This window comes from Erpetoichthys calabaricus, chromosome 12 (genome assembly GCF_900747795.2).
Source record: "Erpetoichthys calabaricus chromosome 12, fErpCal1.3, whole genome shotgun sequence".
In the NCBI taxonomy this organism is placed as follows: Eukaryota; Metazoa; Chordata; class Cladistia; order Polypteriformes; family Polypteridae; genus Erpetoichthys; species Erpetoichthys calabaricus.
This window is the reverse complement of record NC_041405.2, coordinates 142,457,593-142,478,966: the sequence shown is the minus strand read 5'-3', so window position 1 is coordinate 142,478,966 and position 21,374 is coordinate 142,457,593. Positions and strand designations below refer to the sequence as shown.

Genomic DNA, 21,374 nt, shown 5'->3' with positions numbered 1-21,374 from the left:
TACAGACAGTGAAATAGCAGATGCCCTAAATAAGCATTTTTCTGAGGTCTTCACAAGTGACAAAGTGGATAACTTCCTAGTGGTAAACGGGACTACAAAGGAGATACTGAAGGATGTAGAAATTGTGGAGGGAGAAAAGCTGCTCTGATTAAATAAGCTGAAATCAAACAAATCACCAGAACAAGATAATATTTACCCTCGAGTTCTTAAGGTGGCTAGTGAGTACATATATATATATACGTAAACCCTTGACAGATATTTTTAAGTCACTGCACACTTGGGTGATTCTGAAGGATTGGAAAATGGAAAATATCTTCCCATTATATAAAAAGGATAACTAGGCAATTCCAAGCAACTATATGCCAGTAAGCTTAACATGCATCACAGGAAAATTAATAGAAGGAATTATTAATGATAGGATTGAGCAGCACATGGAAAGGACAGGAGTTTTTTTGAACAGTCAGCATGGGGTCAGAAGATGGAGGTCATGTTTTACTAACATGCTGGAATTCTATGAGGAGGCAACAAAAGGATACGATCAAAGTGGAGCACATGAGATTATTTATCTTGACTTTCAGAAAGCATTTGATAAGGTGCCACATGAGAGGGTGGGCATCAAACTAAAAGAAGTGGGAGTTCAGGGTGATGTTTTTAGATGGGTGCAGAATTGGCTCAGACCCAGGAAGCAGAGGGTGATGGTGTGAGGACCCTCATCAGAACTGGCTGATATTAAGAGTGGTGTCCAGCAGGGGTCAGTGCTGGGGCTGCTGCTATTTTAAATATAAATACATGATTTTGATAGGAATACAAATAATAAGATGGTTAAGTTTGCAGATGACATCAAGATAGGTGGATTGGCAGATAATCGAGAATCTGTTGAATCATCACAGAAGGACTTGGATAGCAGACAGGCTTGGGCAGATTTCAGGCAGATGAAATTTAAAGTCATTAAATGTAAAGTTTTACACAGGAAATAAAAATATTAGGTTTGAATACACAATGGGAGGTCTGAAAATTGAGAGTACACCTTATGAGAAGGATTTAGGAGTCACAGTGGACTATCAACTTCCAAACAGTGTTCAGAAAGCATTAAGAAGACTAACACAATGTGAGGTTATATAGAACCTTGATGTGTGGGGTACAAGTCCTAGGAGGTTCTGCTCAAGCTTTATAACACACTGGTGAGGCCTCATCTGGAGTCTTGTGTGCAGTTTTGGTTTCCAGGCTACAAAAAGGACATAGCAGCACAAGAACAGGTCCAGAGAAGAGCGACAGGGCTGAGTCCAGAGCTACAGGGGATGAATTATGAAGTAACGTTAAGATTTGAGCCTTTTCAGTTTATGTAAAAGACGATCAAGAGGAGACATGACTGAACTGTTCAAAATTATGAAAGGAATTAATCCAGTGGATTGAGACTTTTATTTTAAAATTAGTTCAACAAGAACACAGGGACACAGTTGGAAACTTGTTTGCACAAACATTAGGAAGTTTTTCTTTACACAAAGAACCACGGACATTTGGAATAAGCGACCAAGTAGTGTGGCAGACAGCTGGACTTTAGGGACTTTCAAAATCTGATGTTATTTTAGAATAATTAAGGAAATAGGACTAGCGAGCTTTGTTGGGCTGAATGGTCTGTTCTCGTCTAGATTGTTCTAATGTTCTAAACGTTCTTCTTTGCCCATCCCAAAGAAGCTCTTTTAGGTTAATTGGCGACTATGAATAAGCCCGGTATGGGTGACTGTGGGTGTTTGCAAGTTGCTGTGACTGCTGATCGACTGGAATCCCATTCAGGGCTGGCTGCCACCTTGTGCCCAGTGTTGCCAGGATAGGCATCAGCTTTCTGTGCCCTTGAATTACTAAATGCCTATGGTAAAGAACACTAATAATAATAATAAAAATAATTCTTTACATTTATAAAGAATTATTAGTGTCTTTTACCATAGACATTAACTAATTTAAGTGCACAGAAAGCTGATGCCTATCCTACACAAACAGATAAAACTGAACCAGACTTTTGGGTGCTTTGTGTCCACACAGGTATTACTCAGGTTTCTCCAATGTCCACCCACATCCCAAAGATGTGTAAATTTGTGCAAATCATCACTTTCTATTATCTCAGTGTGGAGGTGAACTGATGGACTTGGTGAACTGCTCTTCCATGCTGCCTTGCACCCTGTACGGCTAGATTAGGTTCCACAGGTTTTGGTAAAATCAGGTTCAAAAAAATTGAAGAATGAACTTCACAAAAAGAAAATGGTGTTCATTTTAAATAAAATCTGAATTCGCCTACAGCCATAATGAGACTGAAATAATTCATCCACCTTAAACTGTGGAGATTTAAAACACAAGGAAAGCTCAGAGTAGACGTGCTGGCTGTTTAAAGTTATATCGCTGAAAGGCGAACGCTTCAGAACAAAAGCTCATTTCATTACTCAAATCTAATTAGGATAAAAATAAACGAAGAACAGCGTGCTCAGTCCAATGCGTATTTCTGTGAAGCAAAGCCTCCACTGACAAAAGACCGATTAATTCTCCGAGGTTATTTTAAGAACGCAAAATAGGAAAGGTGCCGCTGGGCTGTGCAGACAAAGATGAGGCCACCAGTCTTATGAAGGCGACTCGCCAATGAACGGACGGACGGGCGGACGGAGAACACGGCCGATTGAGGGTTAAGGATTGTGGCCTTATGGGTGCGAGGATTACGTGTGGGCCCCACTGCGCAGGGGGCGATTTACAATTCATACTGCAGCTTACCGCTGAATTAAATGCGTGACCTGAAGAGCGTTTTCATAATAAACCTTAATTAAGTTAAACACCCAGCTGCGAGGGACGTTTATATAGAAGCCGATTAAATTCAAGAGGCAGTTCCGATTGCTGAAATCCTGTCGATGACCGGCTGTAACCAGAATAAAAAAAAACGGGAACGAAATGAAATAAACACCTGGATCCACCTGATACCTTGGTCAAAGGCTAATGAATGAAATGCTGAGCTCTGCACCTCACGTCATTCTGTCTATTTCGGTTTATACTGGAGCGATCTAAATTCATCACGCTTGTATTAAAAGTAAGGCTGGTACAAATACAGTTTGCTTGCATCCGAAGAACCCTAATTAAAATCAGTCTTTAACATATAGAATTTGCTACGAAGATTTGCTGCCTGGCGGGTTACGCCGCGATTTCACGGACTTGTCCTCCCACACCTCTAAACACTTGAGCTTATGTTTAGTTGGAGACTCAAAACTGTGAGTGTGCGCATGCGTGTGCGAGTGTTCTTCCCCATCCAGCGCTGCCAGGATAAGCTCCGTCACCTGCCAACCCTGAAGTGAATGAAGCAGGTTTGATAAGTACGGTGCCCTCCAGAATGTCTGGGACAAAGATATTTTTCTTGATTTACCCCCTCTGCTGCACAGTCTAAAATTACAAATCAAACAATTTAGACGTGCACATTGCTGACTTTCACTTGAGGGGATTTGCAGACACTTCGTTACCACATGTAGAAATGGCAACACATCTTACACACGGTCCCCCGATTTCAAGGCACCATAATGTTTGGGGCAGTTGGCGTCTCAGGTGTTTGTGATTCCTCAGGCGTGTTTCATTGCTTCATAAGACACCTCGGCTCGCTTCTGCCCTTTGCATCTGTATTTACCATTCTCCCTAAAAATTACGGCGGGCACTATATGTGCGAATTGATCGGAAGTTTTAAAAGGACAACTTCATATGAAGGGCATTCATAAAATGTCCACTCTCCTTCACTTTTTTCACATTTTGTTATGTTGCAGCCTTAAGGAGCTTAAATATTTTTTTTCCCTCATCATCAAGCAACACTCCCATTTTTCATTCGTCATTTTGGTTTGTTGATTTTAGACATTTTAGCAAATCTTTCTGTTATAATAAAAAAATCCTGGGACAAGACGTGACTTTTTCAGAGAGATACTTTCATGTCCCGCGAGACGAGACTTTGTGCCAAGAGAGTTAACCACGCCCGGGGCTGGAAATAAAAGACAAAGAGTAGATGACAGTAGAAGGTGGTAAAGAATTCAAAAACGTTGCCGCGATACACATGCAGAGCAGGTTAGAGATAATGGAAGTACAAATATTCGAAAGTCTCCAAAAAAAGGATAGTAAAGATCACATTAGCGCAAACAAATGGAAATTATTACTCGGTGAAATAACAGAACAGTGAAAAGAGATTGAATATATTGTTCGGATTTAAACTTTAAGTCAGGGACTTGTAGATCGTCTAATTCGTGTTGCCATCAGGGAAAAGTAGTGTTTCTTCCAAATAAAGAGGCGTAAATGCCAGAAATAAAAGATTTGCTGTTTGGTGAAAGTGAAATCCACATACACGAGCGGCACAGATATGAAGTGGCTGGCACATAGTGCATGGGGTTGGTGAGCAAAGTGAGCAGGGGGTGAAGCCCCCTAGTTTTTAATAATAAAAAAACTAAAATGTCACATATTTACACTCTTTCCTATAACACTTGACATTTGACTCAGGTGCATCCCACTCTGTTAATCTTCACGGAGTTGTTTCCACACCTTGTCTGGACTCCGCCTGTGGTCCATTCAGTTGGTGGCACATGATTAGGACAGACACACACACACCAGTCTGTAGAAGGTCCACAGCTGAGCAAAAACCAAGCCATGAGGGTGAAGGAGCTGCCCGAAGACGTTAGGGACAGAACTGTTGTGAGGAACAGATCTGGGGAAAACTGCAAAAAAAAAAAAAAACCTCCTGCAACATTAAAGGTTCCCCAAAAGCAAAATGGCCTCCATAATTCTTAAATAGAAGACGTTTGCAAGAACTATGACTCTTCACCTGGCTGCCCACCCAAAAAGAGCAATCAGAGGAGGAGAGCCTTGGTAAGAAAGGTGACCAAGAACCCAATGGCCATACTTGGCTGAGCTCCAGAGAGCTTCTGTGGAGATGGGAGAAACTTCCAGAATGACAAGAATCACTGCAACACTAGTCTGGGCTGTATGGCAAAGTGGTCAGATGACACATGAAAGCTGTCTTGGAATTTGTAAAATAAATAAATAAATAAATAAGCGCCCTAAAAGAGTTCTGAACTGTGAGAAACAAGATTCTCCGGTCTGATGAAATAAACAGAGAATTGCAACCAAACAGTTCAAAGTGTCACATCTGGAGGAAAGCAGGCAGCGCATGCCACCTGCATAGTGCCATTCAAACAGTGAAGTGTGGTGGTGGTGCTGGCAGTGGCGTAGCGTAGTGGGGGCGGCTCGCCCCAGGCGGCACTTTTAGGGGGCGGCAAAATTTCACAATAAATAATAATAATATCTTGTAAAAATTTGAACCATACCTAAATTAAGGGGGCGGCGGAATTTTCCTCTGCCCCGGGCGGCTGACACCCATGCTACGCTACTGGGTGCTGGCATCATGCAGTGGGGCTGTTTTTCAGCAGCAGGGGCACGGAGAGTAGACAGGGTTGAGGGCAGTTCTGAACAGAGCAAAGCACAGAGATATCCTTAATGAAAACCTGCTGCAGAGAACACTGGGCCTCGGACCAGACCAAAGGATCATTGTCCTGTTGGAAGGCAAACCAAAGCACAAAGTAAGGACAACACAGGAGTGAATGTCATTGAGTTGCCCAGGTAGAGCCTGGACTGAACACATCTGGAGAGACCTGAATACAGCTGTCCACCGATGACCTCCATCCAACCTGACAGAGCTTGAGAGGTTCTGGCAGAGAAGAATGGCAGAAAATCCCCAAATACAGGAGGGCAAAGCTTTTTGTGTCAAACCCAGGAAGACTCCAAGCTGAAATCGCTGCCAACGGGGCTTCAACTAAGTGCGGAGTAGAGGGACTGAATACTTGTGTCAATGTGAGATTTCAGTTGAGCAAGAGTTTCAAAAAGTCTGATCTCACTTTGTCATTCTTGGGTACTGAGTGTTGCTTGATGAAGGAAAAATTAATTTAAATGATTTTAATACAAGGATGCAACATAAAGAAAATGTGTAAAAGGAGAAAGGTCTGAATACTTTCTGAATGTGCTGTAAATAAAATATGATTACTGTTAAAGTGACCCTCTTTGAGAGTCCTACAATGGACAGACGCCTACCCCTGACTGCTTCCTGCCTTGTGGCTTCAATTGTGCTAATCAGTGTAGGATAGATGGATATTATATAGTGCCTTCCATAAGTGTTCAGACTCTTTAAAATTCCATTCAATTCAGTTTACTTTGGTAAAGTCCTCTTCACTCAGTTATGGGTAGAATGCAATTCCAAACTTTACAAATTATTGACAATATAATGCATATACATATAGACACAGATTTGTTTAAACACACAGTAAAACAAAGCAGATTAACATAAATGGAACCTCACAATATGTGTCCATTAACATTATTGTTGAACAATGACCAGCTGACAATGGAGGAGAGGAAAACAAAAACCCCTATCAGCACCATTCATAGAGAAAACAATCACCTGGGGGTCCACAGTCAATTCTAACAGATAAAGTCAGACACCATGACAGTCCTGCAGACCTCCACCTCCTCCTAGACATTCTAAAAGTTGAAATCCTTGAAAAACTTTCTCAGTTACAAATGAGTCGTTCATGTGTTACTGTAATCTTCATTTTGATAGCAGGCTTGTATGACTACTCACCTTAAGCAAAGCCCCAAACTAACTTTGCAATTTTCATAAAAACTCAGATCCCGTTCCAACTACCATGTTAATATTTGATTGGACCCCATTAACGTCTTGTGGGGTCTGTGCCTACCTGATTTCTGCTCATTTCAGGCTTTTTTTTATCCTGCCTCATATTCTCAATGGAGATGCAGTTGACATTCTCATTTTTACTCCCGAGCCACACACTACTTGCTTCGGAATTTTTATCCCACTGAGAAGTGAATCTCCTCCTAAACGTCACTCTGACATCTGACTGATACAACTTCCCTTGTCAGATTTTACACTACTGTGCTCCATCCAAACTAAAAGAAGTGGGAATTGAATGTGTGATGTGTTGGTGGGCACAAAATCACTGGGCTCAAACACAGGAAGCAAAGAGTTATGGTGAGGAGAACCTTTTCAGAATTAGGTGATGTTTAAAGTGGTGTTCATCATGGATCAATGCAGGGGTCGCTGATCTTTTTAATATACTAGGGGTCTCTGCCTCCTGCTCGCTTCGCTTGCCAACCCCCGGGCGGGCGCTACATGCTAGCCACTTTGCGGCTCTGCTGCTCACGTATGGGGAAGCAGATGTACAATTTAAAAAGATTGTTATTTTCATGGGAGTTAATAGACCTAACTATTTTACATTACAGCGAGTAATTAACCATATTAAAAAATAGTAAAACATAATAAATTGAAAGAAAATTATGTTTCATGTTGCGTTATACGTTTTTGTTCTGTTTGGCTTTGAAATTAACACACAAGTACTTTTTAAACTTACACTTTTACTGTAAAACTTCAGTAAAAAAGATATTTGGAATGAACTTTTCGTCAATATCACTTTGAATTGTGATTCTGTGTTTGGAGTTACATTGTGACAACGCAATGTATAGCTGCCTGTGAGTGAATATCGTTTCTTTCTCTCTAATAAATAAACCTACTTTTTCGAATGTTTGTCCCTGTGATTTGCTAATTGTCATAGCAAAAGCTATCCATCCATCCATTATCCAACCCGCTATATCCTAATTATAGGGTCACAGGGGTCTGCTGGAGCCAATCCCAGCCAACACAAGGCGCAAGGCAGGAAACAAACCCTGGGCAGGGCACCAGCCCACCACAGGGCACACACACACACACACCAAGCACACACATGGGACAATTTAGGATTGCCAGTGCACCTAACCTGCATGTCTTTGGACTGTAGGAGGAAACCCACGCAGACACGGAGAGAACATGCAAACTCCATGCAGGGAGCACCCGGGAAGCGAACCCGGGTCTCCATACTGCGAGGCAGCAGCGCTACCCACTGTGCCACCGTGCCCCCCTAGCAACAGCTATTCTAACGGGAAACTGTTAATGTTTTAATACAAATGGCAATATCAAGATCTCCTTTGGTGTCTAATGCTATCCGCGAAAGACGTACTACATTACCTTTCTTGTCACCTGTTAAAATTGTTTGACCAATTTTGAATACAACTAATCTTGTCCTATTGCATAGCCCATCACTCATACATAAAATACGCAATAACATTATGATATATATCCTTCTTTCAATAGTAATTCGGTCAGTGAATGATCAGACGGTGTTAAAGATTGTAGATATTCTATGGGATGTTGTATGTTGATGTTTTCATCTTCCGCACAATCACCACCAACTGTTTCAGCACAGTCTATTGATACGCATTTAACCAATTTGCTGTGTAACCGATCCACAATTTTCGCGTAAATTCGTTTGACTTCATTGTTTCTTGGTGCTAGGATTGCCTGTGTACTCATTTCTTCTGTTGATAACCGTTCGGAATGAAATTCTTCAATAAGATTTGGACATAATAAGTCTTATTTTATTGGGAACTTAAAGTGAGGAAAATGTAAAAATGTATAAGAGCTGAGGGAGCATGAAGTGTGCCTGACAAAAGCATTCACACAAATGAGAAGTGAGAGGATCGTGGGCATGGGCCATTAACCGTAAATGGTTGAGAGGATGGTGGAACTTGAAAAAATCTCTTGGCAATAGTCTCGTCTCGTCTCAAGATTTTATTTTTATAATAGAGAGACATATATGATCTGGACAAGAATATTATCAAAGTACACCTGAATGAGAAGGACCAGGGAGATTTAGTGGAGTGGACACTATGTACTTCAAGACAGAGGACAGAAGAGATGAAGAAGGCTCATAGGATATGACATTATTTACGTAGCACCTTGATGTGTATGGTGTAAGTTAATGGAGGTTATACTTAAGCTTTATAACACACTAGTGAGACCTCACCTGGCGTACCAGGCTCAGTTTTGGTCTCCATATACAAAAAATACACAACAGTGGTACAGAAAGTCCAGAGATGAGTGACTAGGCTGATTAGGACTGAGAGGTCTGAGCTATGAGGGGAGACTGAAGGAGCTGAACCTTTTCAGTCTAAGCAAACAGAAATTATGACTGAAGTGTTTAAAGTTATGAAAGCCATCAGTACAGTGGATCCAGGCTGTTACTTTAACATGAGTACAAGAACAATATGGGGGCACTGTTGGAAATCTAAGGTCAGATTTTGCACAAATGTTACAAAGGATTTCTTCATGCAAAGAACCACAGACACAGGGAATAAATAACTAAGCAGTGTGGAGTAGAAGAGGACGTTTAGGGATCTTCAAGTCTCAACTCAATGTTATTTTGGCCAGTTTCAGTGAATTGGATGGACAAGCTTGTTGGCCTGACTAGTCACAACTGTTCTAATGTCAATTTTTCCTTCCCCCTCTTTCAGACTGCCCAGTCCCCAGTGATGAAACACATCCCCACAGAATGATGTGGCCACCTCCATACTTCCCTGTAGGGCTAAGGTTTTTTTTTTTATGGCTGGGCTGTGTTAGCTTTGAATTTAACTCTCACCTGACCACAAGAGCCTTTGCCAAAACTCGGCTCATTCAGCCTTATGGTGCCATTTTTGCCCCCCAGAGCCCAGTGTGATGCAGGGTGCCTCGTATCACTGACTGATTCACCTTTACTCCCCTCTCAGGCACCCAAACTCAGGTGGTCTTTTGAGGTTGCTGTTGGATTCTGGGAAGCATCCCTCACATGTCATCTCATACTTGTCACCCTGTTGAGTTCTGATGGATGTTCCTTACCTAGGGAGTGCCTATAAGTGATACAGCTTCCATATGTGCCGTGTTCAGAGAGAGAGAGATACAAACGATACATTTTGGCATTGCTTTGCATCCCACTTTTTAACTTGCACAATTTTCATCAGTTTATTTCTGATATCCATAACATGTTCTCTAGTCTCAGTTGTCCTACCCACTCTTCAGATCAACTGTGGGACCACTGATTTTTAAACACTTAGTGCTCCATTGTAGGCTGAATGCAGAACTCTTACTGGGTTAGTGTGATTTATAATAAATTAGCTTAGGAGGATATTACTGGTCAGTCACTTAGTCATTGTCTAACCCACTTAGTCCTGAACAGGGGGTGCTAGAGCCTATCTCAGCTAGCATAGTGCACAAGGCAGGAACAAATCCAGCACAGGGCACCTGTTCATCGCAGGATAAACACACACACACACCAAACACACAATAGGGCCAATTAAATACCACCAATCCACCTAACCTGTATGTCTTTGGATGATGAGTGGAAACCCATGCAGACAAACTCCATGCAAGGAGGACCTGGGACGCAAATCCTGGAGTCCTTACTGCGAGGTAGCACTGTGTCACCATGCCACCCAATATTACTAGTTAGGAGATGCAAATATTAACATGGAGACGCAATTTGCAAACAAAAGCCACTTTGTACATCTGACCAGCACCATGTAGAACAGCCACTTGGACCCTGTGTGTGTGCAAAGCTAAAATGGCTGTTCTGTCACGCCAACAGGTAATTATGTACCATGACCTTGTTCACCAACCCACCATCAACCAGCCCTGCAAGCAGATGCAGGTCATTTGAAGGATAACGCAGAGTGCCATGCACTATAAACACTGGTGGTATCAATAAATCTTCATCACTTTCTGCTACCCTCAATCACACTCTTCAGCATTACTGAGACCAAGGCAAACATGGGGCGTCCAAGATTCCAGATTGAAAAAAAACAAAACTTTATGGTGTGTTTAGTTAGCGCTAATCTTTTTAGAGAGTCAGGACCTTGCATTTCAATTTAGCCACGACTTTTGGTTAGTACTTTGATGGTTTGCTTTATTTGTAGAATTCTGCCTTAGACCTTGTTTTTGATTTTCTCTTTGTTTCCATTCCTATTAATTCTGCCTTTGTGGCCTGCCACCTTTTCACTGTGTCTGTAATCATCTTCCTCTTTGTACTCAAGGCTCCCTCCCACATGCCCAAAGAAGTTCATGTTTGGTTAAGTGGCAACTCCATATTGGTCCCATGGGCATGGCTATAAATGGGCCCTGCCATGGATCTAGCGTCCTGGGTATAAATTCCATAGCTAGACTCCTGCCTGCATGGAGTTTGCATGTTCTTTCCATGTCTTTCCGTCTTCTCTCCCCCCCCCCCCCCCCCCCCCCCCCCCCCCCCCCCCCCCCCCCAATTTACTCCAGTTTTACTCCCACAGCCCGACGTAAGTTCAGGTTGGTTTAACTGGCGACTCCTAAACTAATTTCATGGATGTGGACCTGAGTGGGCCCTGCGATGGACTACGATTCCTTCAGAGAGCTGGTTACTGCACTGTGCCCATTTCTGCCTGGACAGGCCACCAGCTCCCTGTGACCCTGAACTGAAGTTAAACTTTAAGAATATTATATTTTATTTAAAATATATGCTGATTCCGTTGTGGTAAGGCTGCTGGTGTGGATGAAATCTGACGGGTGATGTTGAAAGCGCAGGACATTGTTGGGATAGCGTGGTTACCGCGTCTATGCAATGTTGCATGGAAGGAAGGTAAAGCACCCTTGGAATGGCAGACTGGTGTGGTGGTCCGCATATTTAAGAAAAGTAACCAGAAGGTGTGTTCTGTCTTCAGACGGATCCCAATCCTTAGCCTCCCCTTTAAGACATATCCAAGAATGCTGGGGGGAAGACTCCATTCAATAGTTGAGCCAAAGACACTGGAGAAACAATGCAGATCCAGTCCTGGCTGTGGAACAGTAGACCAGCTCTTCATTCTGGTGCAGTTGTTGGAAGGAGCATGGCAGTATGATAACCCAGTCTATACGACCGTGTTCCTCAGTATGTGTTGTGAGAGGTGCTGCATGACTACGGGTTAACAGGGCTGCTTCTGCGTGCTTTTCATTCCCTTAAGAATGCAGTGACATGTGTGTCTAAATATTCAGCGTCAAGTCGAATACGTTCAGTGTGGGTGTCGGGCTCCACCAAGGCTGTGTCAGGGATGTGAGGATTTCCAGTTGAGGAGGCTGGGGGTTGCACTGTTAGCTTTATGCAGATGTTGTTGTCCTCCTTGCCTCACCTGACCATGGCCTTTGGCGCACACTGAAGTGATTCTTTGCCAAGTGTGAAGCAGTTAGGATGAGGATCAGCACCTCCAAGTCTGAGATCATGGTACTCAATCAGGAAAGGATGGATTGCTTTGTATAAGCGAGGGGGGAAACTGACCTTAGTGGAGGAGTTCAAGTTTCTTAGGGTCTTGTTCACAAGTGGCAGAAAAAGGGTGTGCGTGATCAACATGCAGATTGGAGTAATGGCAGCTCTTCTGCAGGCACTGCACCAGTTCATCAAGGTCAAGCAGAAGCTGAGCCTAAGGAAAAAAACACTTGCTTTACTGGTTGATCTACGTCCCTGTCCTCACCTGTGGTCATGAGCTGTGGGTAATGAATGAAAGAATGAGACTGTGAGCATGATATGACATTTCTTCATAGGATGGCTGGGCTGACAACTTAGGTGAGAAGTTCAGCAATTCAGAAGAGCCACAGAGTAAAGTCTCTGCTCCTCGGGACTGAGAAGCTCCTGTTGAGGTGGTTTGGGCATGTTGTAACAATGACCCCCCCAAAGTGTGGCTCCCCTTCGAGCTGCTCTGGGCACATCCCACTGAGCAGAGACCCTGCAGCAGAACCAGGACACCCTTGGAGGGCTCATATCTCTTGGCATGCTTGGTAACTCCTGGGAATTCCCCAGGAGAAGCTGGAATCCGTAGCTGGGGACAGGGAAGTCTGGGCTGACCTGATTGGCCTGCTGCCATTGGGACCCTGACCAGGAAAGGCAGTTGAGAAGATAAGACGAGATGAAAGATGATACATGTGGACAAATAAATCTGTTATGTCCATGTTGGATTTAGGCTGGTCCAAGCATACTTTATTAGGTTGAAAGGCAGAGCATAAACACCATCTGAAGAAGATCACTTGAAAGGATTTTCAGATTTGAATCAAGAGTCACTAACAAAACAAAGCTAAGACATTAACCAGAAGTCACAAACAAAAACACTGCCAGGCAACAACCTAGTTATTCTTTGAATCACTAATCCGAGGGAGAGCTTTCAGTTTCAGTTTTGTCAAACATTTGGACAAATACTTGAGCAGGCCTCACCTTTTATAGGAGCAGTGCAATGACATCACGGGTTGTGAACTGTTCAAATAAAATGGAGTTAAATATCTTAAAACATTCTTGTTGGTTACGGCTCCAGAAAGTGGCAACATGTTGCCTGTTGGTCGGGCATATAAGTAAGAATTTTCTTGTACAACGTACAGGTGACAGTACTACTACTTCTACTACCGCTCTATACTCGGTCGTTGTAAGTTGAAATTTATAAATCGTGTTCAACACAAACTGCAACATGAGCTTGCACTCCTTTTAGGGTCCACTCTCTTGTCACTCCATTTTGCAAATAAACAAAAAACATGTATGGCATAAAGTACAACCATTTCAAATGGACAATGGCAGCCAACGTTCAGCAAGTACAGTCCTATGAAGGATGACAGGCTAAAGTCAATCAGAGTTTGCAACGTCTCTAGGGTCTTCATGACGACACTCTGGTTTGACAAAGACTGTGTTATGGTCAGAATACCAAAATATATATATAAAAAAAAGACTTTTTAAAAACCACACTTATATTAAGTTAAAAAGTGTACTAAAAAGTAAAACATAAGTCTCTCATACATCACTCTCCAAATAAAAGGTGGGCGCTTTTGCTAAGATTTTAAGAAGTGCTTTTTGAATATTGATTGATGAAAAGTGCCCACGCTTTTATTTTATTAGTGATGTATGAGAGGGGCGGCATGGTCGCGCAGTGGGTAGCGCTTCCTGGGTCCTCCCTGCGTGGAGTTTGCATGTTCTCCCCGTGTCTGCGTGGGTTTCCTCCCACACTCCAAAGACATGCAGGTTAGGTGCATTGGCGATCCTAAATTGTCCCTAGTGTGTGCTTGGTGTGTGCGTGTGCCCTGCGGTGGGCTGGCACCCTGCCCGGGGTTTGTTTCCTACCTTGCGCCCTGTGTTTGGCTGGGATTGGCTCCAGCAGACCCCAGTGACCCTGTAGTTAGTATATAGTGGGTTGTATAATGGATGGATGGATGGATGGATGTATGAGAGACCAATTTTTTACTTTTTAGTACACTTTTTAACTTAATATAAGAGTGGCTTTGAAAAAAGTATTTTTTTATATATAATTTATTTTCAACTTTTTAATCTTGGGTTTGTTTTAGTATAATTTTGTAATCAATATTTTAACACTTCTGCGGTGGGCTGGTGCCCTGCCCGGGGTTTGTTTCCTGCCTTGTGCCCTGTGTTGGCTGGTATTGGCTCCAGCAGACCCCCGAGACTCTATAGTTAGGATATAGCGGGTTAGATAATGGATGGATGGATATTTTAACACTTCCTTTAATATTTCTATCCGTTACTAGTGCCATCTTTGGTGAAATCTTGAACTAATCTTCATATGAAAATTTAATTTCTTAATTAACATGGATTAATTGATCAATTAGTGAAACTGATTATTGATTCCTGTATTGTCATCGGAAGTGAGTAAGTGTGCAAAATATTTCAAGTCATTTGGACAATAGGAAGTGGGTTAAATATTGATTACAAGATTTGTACCAGACAACAAACAGGTGAAGTTAAAAGAAGCGTGGTAATAATAATAATAATAATAATAATAATAATAAAGACAGATATGATCATCCAAACCAGAACACTAAGCTAAAGTTGAAGCGCTGTAAAGTGGATGTCAGACTAACTTGTCTGAATTGTCTCATGTCTACTGACTGTTGTCGTCTTGTATTCATTACAAATCTAAAAGCTTAGGTGCCTGTCACTGCCAGATAGGGTAGTGACAGTGCCGGAAGCTGCATGCAGCCATTTTAAATAGGTGGATTGTGATGACACAAACCTGTATGTCACGCGACATCCATCTCACAAGATTAGCAACAGTAAACAATGTGGCGGCAACTATGCAAGGATCAGCACAACAAAACTGCAACCACACAAAATCGTAAAATGAAATTTAACTCCCAGAATAATAATAAAAAATGATAATCACAAAAACAAGACTAATAACTCCAGAACTGTACTGAAATAAGCAAACCGAAAATCTTCCAAGAACCTTTATGGAAATAAAACAGGAACCAGGCTTATGGTATGATCGTGTCAGGTGGGAAAAATCTAAGAAATGGCTTGGCTATCTGGAATCACAACTGCAGTGGGAAAGGCAAACGCACATTGGGAAGTCTCACCTGCATGCTCTATTCCAAGTGTCCAGTAGGATACTTTGGGGATTATTTAAGGATATTACTTATAACATCCATCCATTTTCTAACCCGCTGAATCCGAACACAGGGTCACGGGGGTCTGCTGGAGCCAATCCCAGCCAACACAGGGCACAAGGCAGGAAACAATCCTGGGCAGGGTGCCAACCCACCGCAGGACACACACAAACACACCCACACACCAAGCACACACTAAGGCCAATTTAGAATCGCCAATCCACCTAACCTGCATGTTTTTGGACTGTGGGAGGAAACTGGAGCGCCCGGAAGAAACCCACGCAGACACGGGGAGAACATGCAAACTCCACGCAGGGTGGACCCGGGAAGAGAACCCGGGTCTCCTAACTGCGAGGCAGCAGCGCTACCACTGCGCCACCGTGCCGCCCCTACTTATAACATGTAACTAAAATATTTTTTTTGTTCTTTTACTTTTTCTCGTATTAGAAATTTGTTAGTTTTCACATACCCCTTGGGGTTAGAGCGCAGGGTTAGCCATTGTACAGTGCTCCTGGAGCAATTACAGATTAAGGGTCTTGCTCAAGGGCCCAGCAGAGTAGGATCTCTTTTTGGCAGTGACGGGGATTCGAACCGGCAACCTTCTGGATACCAGCGCAGATCCTTAGCCTCAGAGCCACCACTCCGCCCAAAAATTGCAACAATCATGACAAAGCCAAGCAAAAAATAATCTTAATCTTTGTTTCAAGCAACTTTTGTAAATATGGAAAAACACCATCTGTCATAATCTGCAAATCACAATTCTATATAGCAACTTTTGTTGAAGAAGAACTTACACATTTGCATTAGAGAGCAAGACAGAGATTGTTATCCAAAGTTATATTTCACACCAGCTGATATTAGGTGAAGAATCATCTCTGAATTCCCTTACCCAAAAGTCCAGTAAAGTTGTTTCTCTGACTTGATAGCACAATGTGAACAGACAACTTGAGTGGAAGGGGAGTGTTCGACCATCACATCCTAACTCTTGATTTTCAGTGTGTATAACTTGCGGACACACACACACACACACACACACACATATATAAGTGGACTGGCATCCTGTCCAGAGCCTTTTAATGCTCAAAACCAGTGCTGCTAGGATAGACTCTGCCTCCCTGTGACCCTGAATTGGATTAAACGGATCTCTGAATGGTATGTTACAGTGCCTACCAAAAGCTTTCCCCCCCCTCCACTCTTTCTCTCAGGTGGGGGTTGAATTCTGTTTTGTTCTTTTTTTTATGTTCCTGCTTTCTTTTAACTTTTTAGTGTTTAGTGTTAGTGGTTTTTAGAACAAGAATATTTCACCAGCTTTAGACTTTGATTTTTGGTTTGGTGTTCTTATTTTTTGATGTTCGGTCGACAGTCCCTTTGGTATTGACCTCTGCCGGTGTCCTGACCACGTCTTGTCACCCTTGAGTCAGTACAGAGAGCACCTGTCTGGGCTTCCGAATGACTGCAGAATATAAATGAACTTTGACATTTGTTTTTTTCAGTTGATCGGTGTCAAAAAAGACAAAAAACAATTAACTGTGACTCAACATTATATAATAAGAAAATGTGAAAACTTCCAATGCGATGAACACTTTTTATAGGCACTGTATATACTATACCCGAGTAACATTGTGGCAACCATAGATCTGAGTCAAAATCTGATTATTTAGGTGGTTACCTACCAGGTAACGCTTGTGGTTGGTTGGCCAGTTGGCAAACATATGCCATGTCATTTCAGTTGAGAGACGTAGTTCATAGATGTGTGACACGGTGTCTGACAAATAATACAAAGAGTATACGACATGTGTTTCGCCCTTATTGGGGCTCGTCAGGTGTACATATTTTTGCATCCGCTTACGGGGATCGAACCTCGGACTTCAGTGCCCGTGGCAAAGCCTCTGACATTGCGCCACAATGGTTGATTCGCTTATTTAACAGGGTGAAGATCAGAGTATTACACGCTTAGGTCGGAGTCGCAATCTGATTATTTGAGTGGTTACCTACCAGGTAATGCTTATATATATATATATATATATACAGTATATATACACACACACATAATCTATATGTATAGATAGATAGATAGATAGATACTTTATTAATCCCAAGGGAAAATTCACATACTCCAGCAGCAGCATACTGATACAAAAACAATATTAAAGAGTAATAACAATGCAGGTATAACAGACAATAACTTTGAATAATGTTAACGTTTACCCCCTCCCCCCCAGGTGGAATTGAAGATTCACATAGTTTGTTGGATGAACGATCTCCCCAGTCTGTCAGTGGAGCAGGACATTGACAGCAGTCTGTCACTGAAGCTGCTCTTCTGTCTGGAGATGACACTGTTTAGTGGATGCATTGGATTCTCCATAATTGATAGGAGCCTGCTGAGCGCCCGTCGCTCTGCCACGGATGTCAAACTGTCCAGCTCCGTGCCTACAATAGAGCCTGACTTCCTCACCAGTTTGTCCAGGCGTGAGACATCCTTCTTCTTAATGCTGCCTCCCCAGCACATATATAGATATATATATATATATATATACACACACAGACACATTTTATATATATATATATATATATATATATATATATACACACACACACACACATATATATCATATGGCTGTGTGTGTGTGCCCTGCAAAGGACTACTGTACTGCACCAACAGTAATTAATGAGCCACATAAAAATACACACATATTAAGTTAAACAAGAAATAAAGCAATTAATCTCAATGATTAACATAAAGAACTCATTGCGATATAAACTGCTGTTTGCCCAGTTGACAGCGGTAGACCATGGAAAACGAAATAAAAACTCTGGTTAAAGACCCAAAGACCTGGCGGGTAGTTTAACACATGATAACTTGTCCACTGTGGGTGTTTGTCCGAGTGTGCCCTGATTGACTGCCATCCAGTCCGGGCTTAGATAGCCACCAGCACCCTTTGGTACTGAACTAGAATAGGCTGAGAAAAAGATGAATTGCTCTATATATATACTGTATAAATACTGTATCTCATATATACATATCGTCAGTTTTTACAAACCCACGTATCCTTTGAAGACTTAGATGAAGTCTAAATCTCTATCTACGGACACGAGACAGGGGTCAACACTTAAGGGGTCTACAGTCCACCACAGCACACGCTCGCTTACACACACAGATGCATGGCCACTAATTAACCCAACCTGTACATCTTTGGGATGTGGAAAGAAGCTGAAGTGGAAGACGCCGACTGGGGAAGAGCTGACAGCAGCATTCCGTTGTGCTCGTCTCGTCTGTCCTTTTGCGCGCTCATTTCTTCTACCGGCTCTTCCTTTTCCTCATCCCTTGAGCAGACAGACAGACCCGACCGGCGCGCGCGCGTCCATATCTACACAGACAAACGGGCGCGCAAGGGCATCCTCGAGACAGGCACGTGACCGGGTGCAGGGACGGACACGTGAAAGGGCGATTAGATGACGCCCGCAGCAACTTTCCTTTGATACGACCGTTTTAATTGCCGAGAAGTCATTCAAAGCGCGTCCACTGGATTAGGTTCCTTCCAGCGAGCGGCAGGTCGTATTTACCGAACGGTTTAGGTTATAATTAGACGACCTCGAGGCGAGAGCTTTAAGATGAGATGCCCGGCTATTCGAGCTCTGTATCGCTCTCTCTCTCACGCGCGCTCAAGTTTAAATGAAAGAGACACAAGCGTAACAAAATCATTATTTTTAATGTTTTGCATGTATGTATTAATTTATTTATTTTCATAAAGAGCATTTTCAAAAAGGCATTACAGTATTCCAATTCAGACCTCCTGGGGGCGGAATCTTTCGTGGTAGCATTGGATGCATTAAGGCAATGGGAACTCCGGCACGGGTCCCAGTTCATCGCAGAGCCCACTGTCGCAGACGGAGTCGAATTTGACATCGCCAATTAACTTAACATGTTAATCTGACAGTATACAGTATGTTTAATGATCTAAAAGAACCAAAAAACTGAGCACAAAGAAAAGAGAACATATTCAATTAAAATAAGACATGAAACTGCACAGCTTTCACACTTCGGTCCTGATGGCCTTTCTGGTCTTTCCAACCCAATGGGCTTCAGTGTGGCACAAGACTTTAAGCTACCACCTCCTATATTAATTTAAACAAACATTTATTTCATTGGCATGAGTTTTTAAAAGGTACTTGTGCATGGGACAAGTAATACAAGAAATACAAGAAATAAAAATAAACACTAGAAGAGGAAATGGAATTAATATATGAAAGGGCAAGTATAAAATGTTAAAAACAGGCTGCACTTTTGTGTTTCATGCAGGAAGTTGTGTGAATGTCTAAATTAGCCAGGCGCTTTTCTGGGCGTAGTGCTGTAACTAAGGGGTTTCAGTTGATGGAGAAATCCGAATGAAGTGAGAGAGAGAGAGGTAGGTTGAAGGCACTATATAACAGATAGATATGAAAGGCACTATATAACAGATAAATAGATAACTTAAAGGCACTATATAATAGATAAACAGATAGATATATAACCTAAAGGCACTATAATAATAATTCATTATACTGTAACAGATAAATAGACAGATAACTTAAAGGCACTATATAATACTGTAGATAGATAAATAGATAGATTGATAGATAGATAACTTAAAGGCACTATATAATTGATAAACAGATAGATATATAACCTAAAGGCACTATAATAATAATTCATTATAACAGATAGACAGATAACTTAAAGGCACTATATAATAGATAGATAGATAGATAGATAGATAGATAGATAGATAGATAGATAGATAACTTAAAGGCACTATATAATAGATAGATAGATAACTTAAAGGCACTATATAATAGATAAACAGATAGATAGATAACTCAAAGGCACTATATAATAGATAGATAGATAACTTAAAGGCACTATATAATAGATAAACAGATAATAGATAACTTAAAGGCACTATATAATAGATAAACAGATAGATAGATAGATAACTTAAAGGCACTATATAGTAGATATATAGATAGATAGATAAATAACTTAAAGGCACTATATAATTGATAAACAGATAGATATATAACATAAAGGCACTATAATAATAATTCATTATAACAGATAGACAGATAACTTAAAGGCACTGTATAATAGATAGATAAATAGATAGATTGATAGATAGATAGATAACTTAAAGGCACTATATAATATATAGATAGATAACTTAAAGGCACTATATAATAGATAAACAGATAGATAGATAACTCAAAGGCACTATATAATAGATAAACAGATAATAGATAACTTAAAGGCACTATATAATAGATAAACAGATAGATAGGTAACTTAAAGGCACTATATAATAGATAAACTGATAGATATATTACCTTAAATGCACTATATAACCGATAAATAGACAGATAACTTAAAAGCACTATATAGTAGATATATAGATAGATAGATAACTTAAAGGCACTATATAATAGATAGATAGATAGATAACTTAAAGTCACTATATAATAGATAAACAGATAGATATATTACCTTAAATGCACTATATAACAGATAGATAACTTAAAAGCACTATATAATAAATAGATAACTTAAAGTCACTATATAACAGATAGATATGAAATGCACTATATAATAAACACATAGATACATAGCTTAAAGGCACTATAATAAAAGATAATGTAAACACCAATGGTTGTTCTTGAGGTATCCCTGAATTCAAATGATGACAGAGAATGCTAAAACTATCCTATAAGAAGACTCTTTAGTATAAGAGAAGGTTAGTATAATCAGGAGAATACAAAGTAAAATGGAAAAGTGCCTAAAGACCTCCCTGTAAACAGAGGGTGTCTTACTACCACAATCAAACATTCTCAGCCCACCTTCCTTATACCTCACTAATACTCTTCCTCCCACCAGTTCAGCTCTTGCATAACAACTCACTTACTGACTTGCCATGTAAAAGCCTTGGGGTGTCATTCTTAGAGCACTCTCTAGTGACCCAGATGCTCTTACACTTCATTATTTCTGCCACCAGAACTGCTAGACACAGGTGATCTGCATGCAGACTGTCCTCCCCAGTACCTTTGAGGAGCCCAT

At 41.3% G+C, this 21,374-nt stretch overlaps 1 protein-coding gene across 1 annotated transcript in view; it reads left to right on the top strand.

The window, feature by feature from the left end:
* Positions 1 to 21,374, top strand: part of LOC114663174 (sarcoplasmic reticulum histidine-rich calcium-binding protein) — a 52,122-nt gene that overhangs the window by 11,737 nt on the left and 19,011 nt on the right. The gene's annotated exons all lie outside the window — the stretch shown is intronic.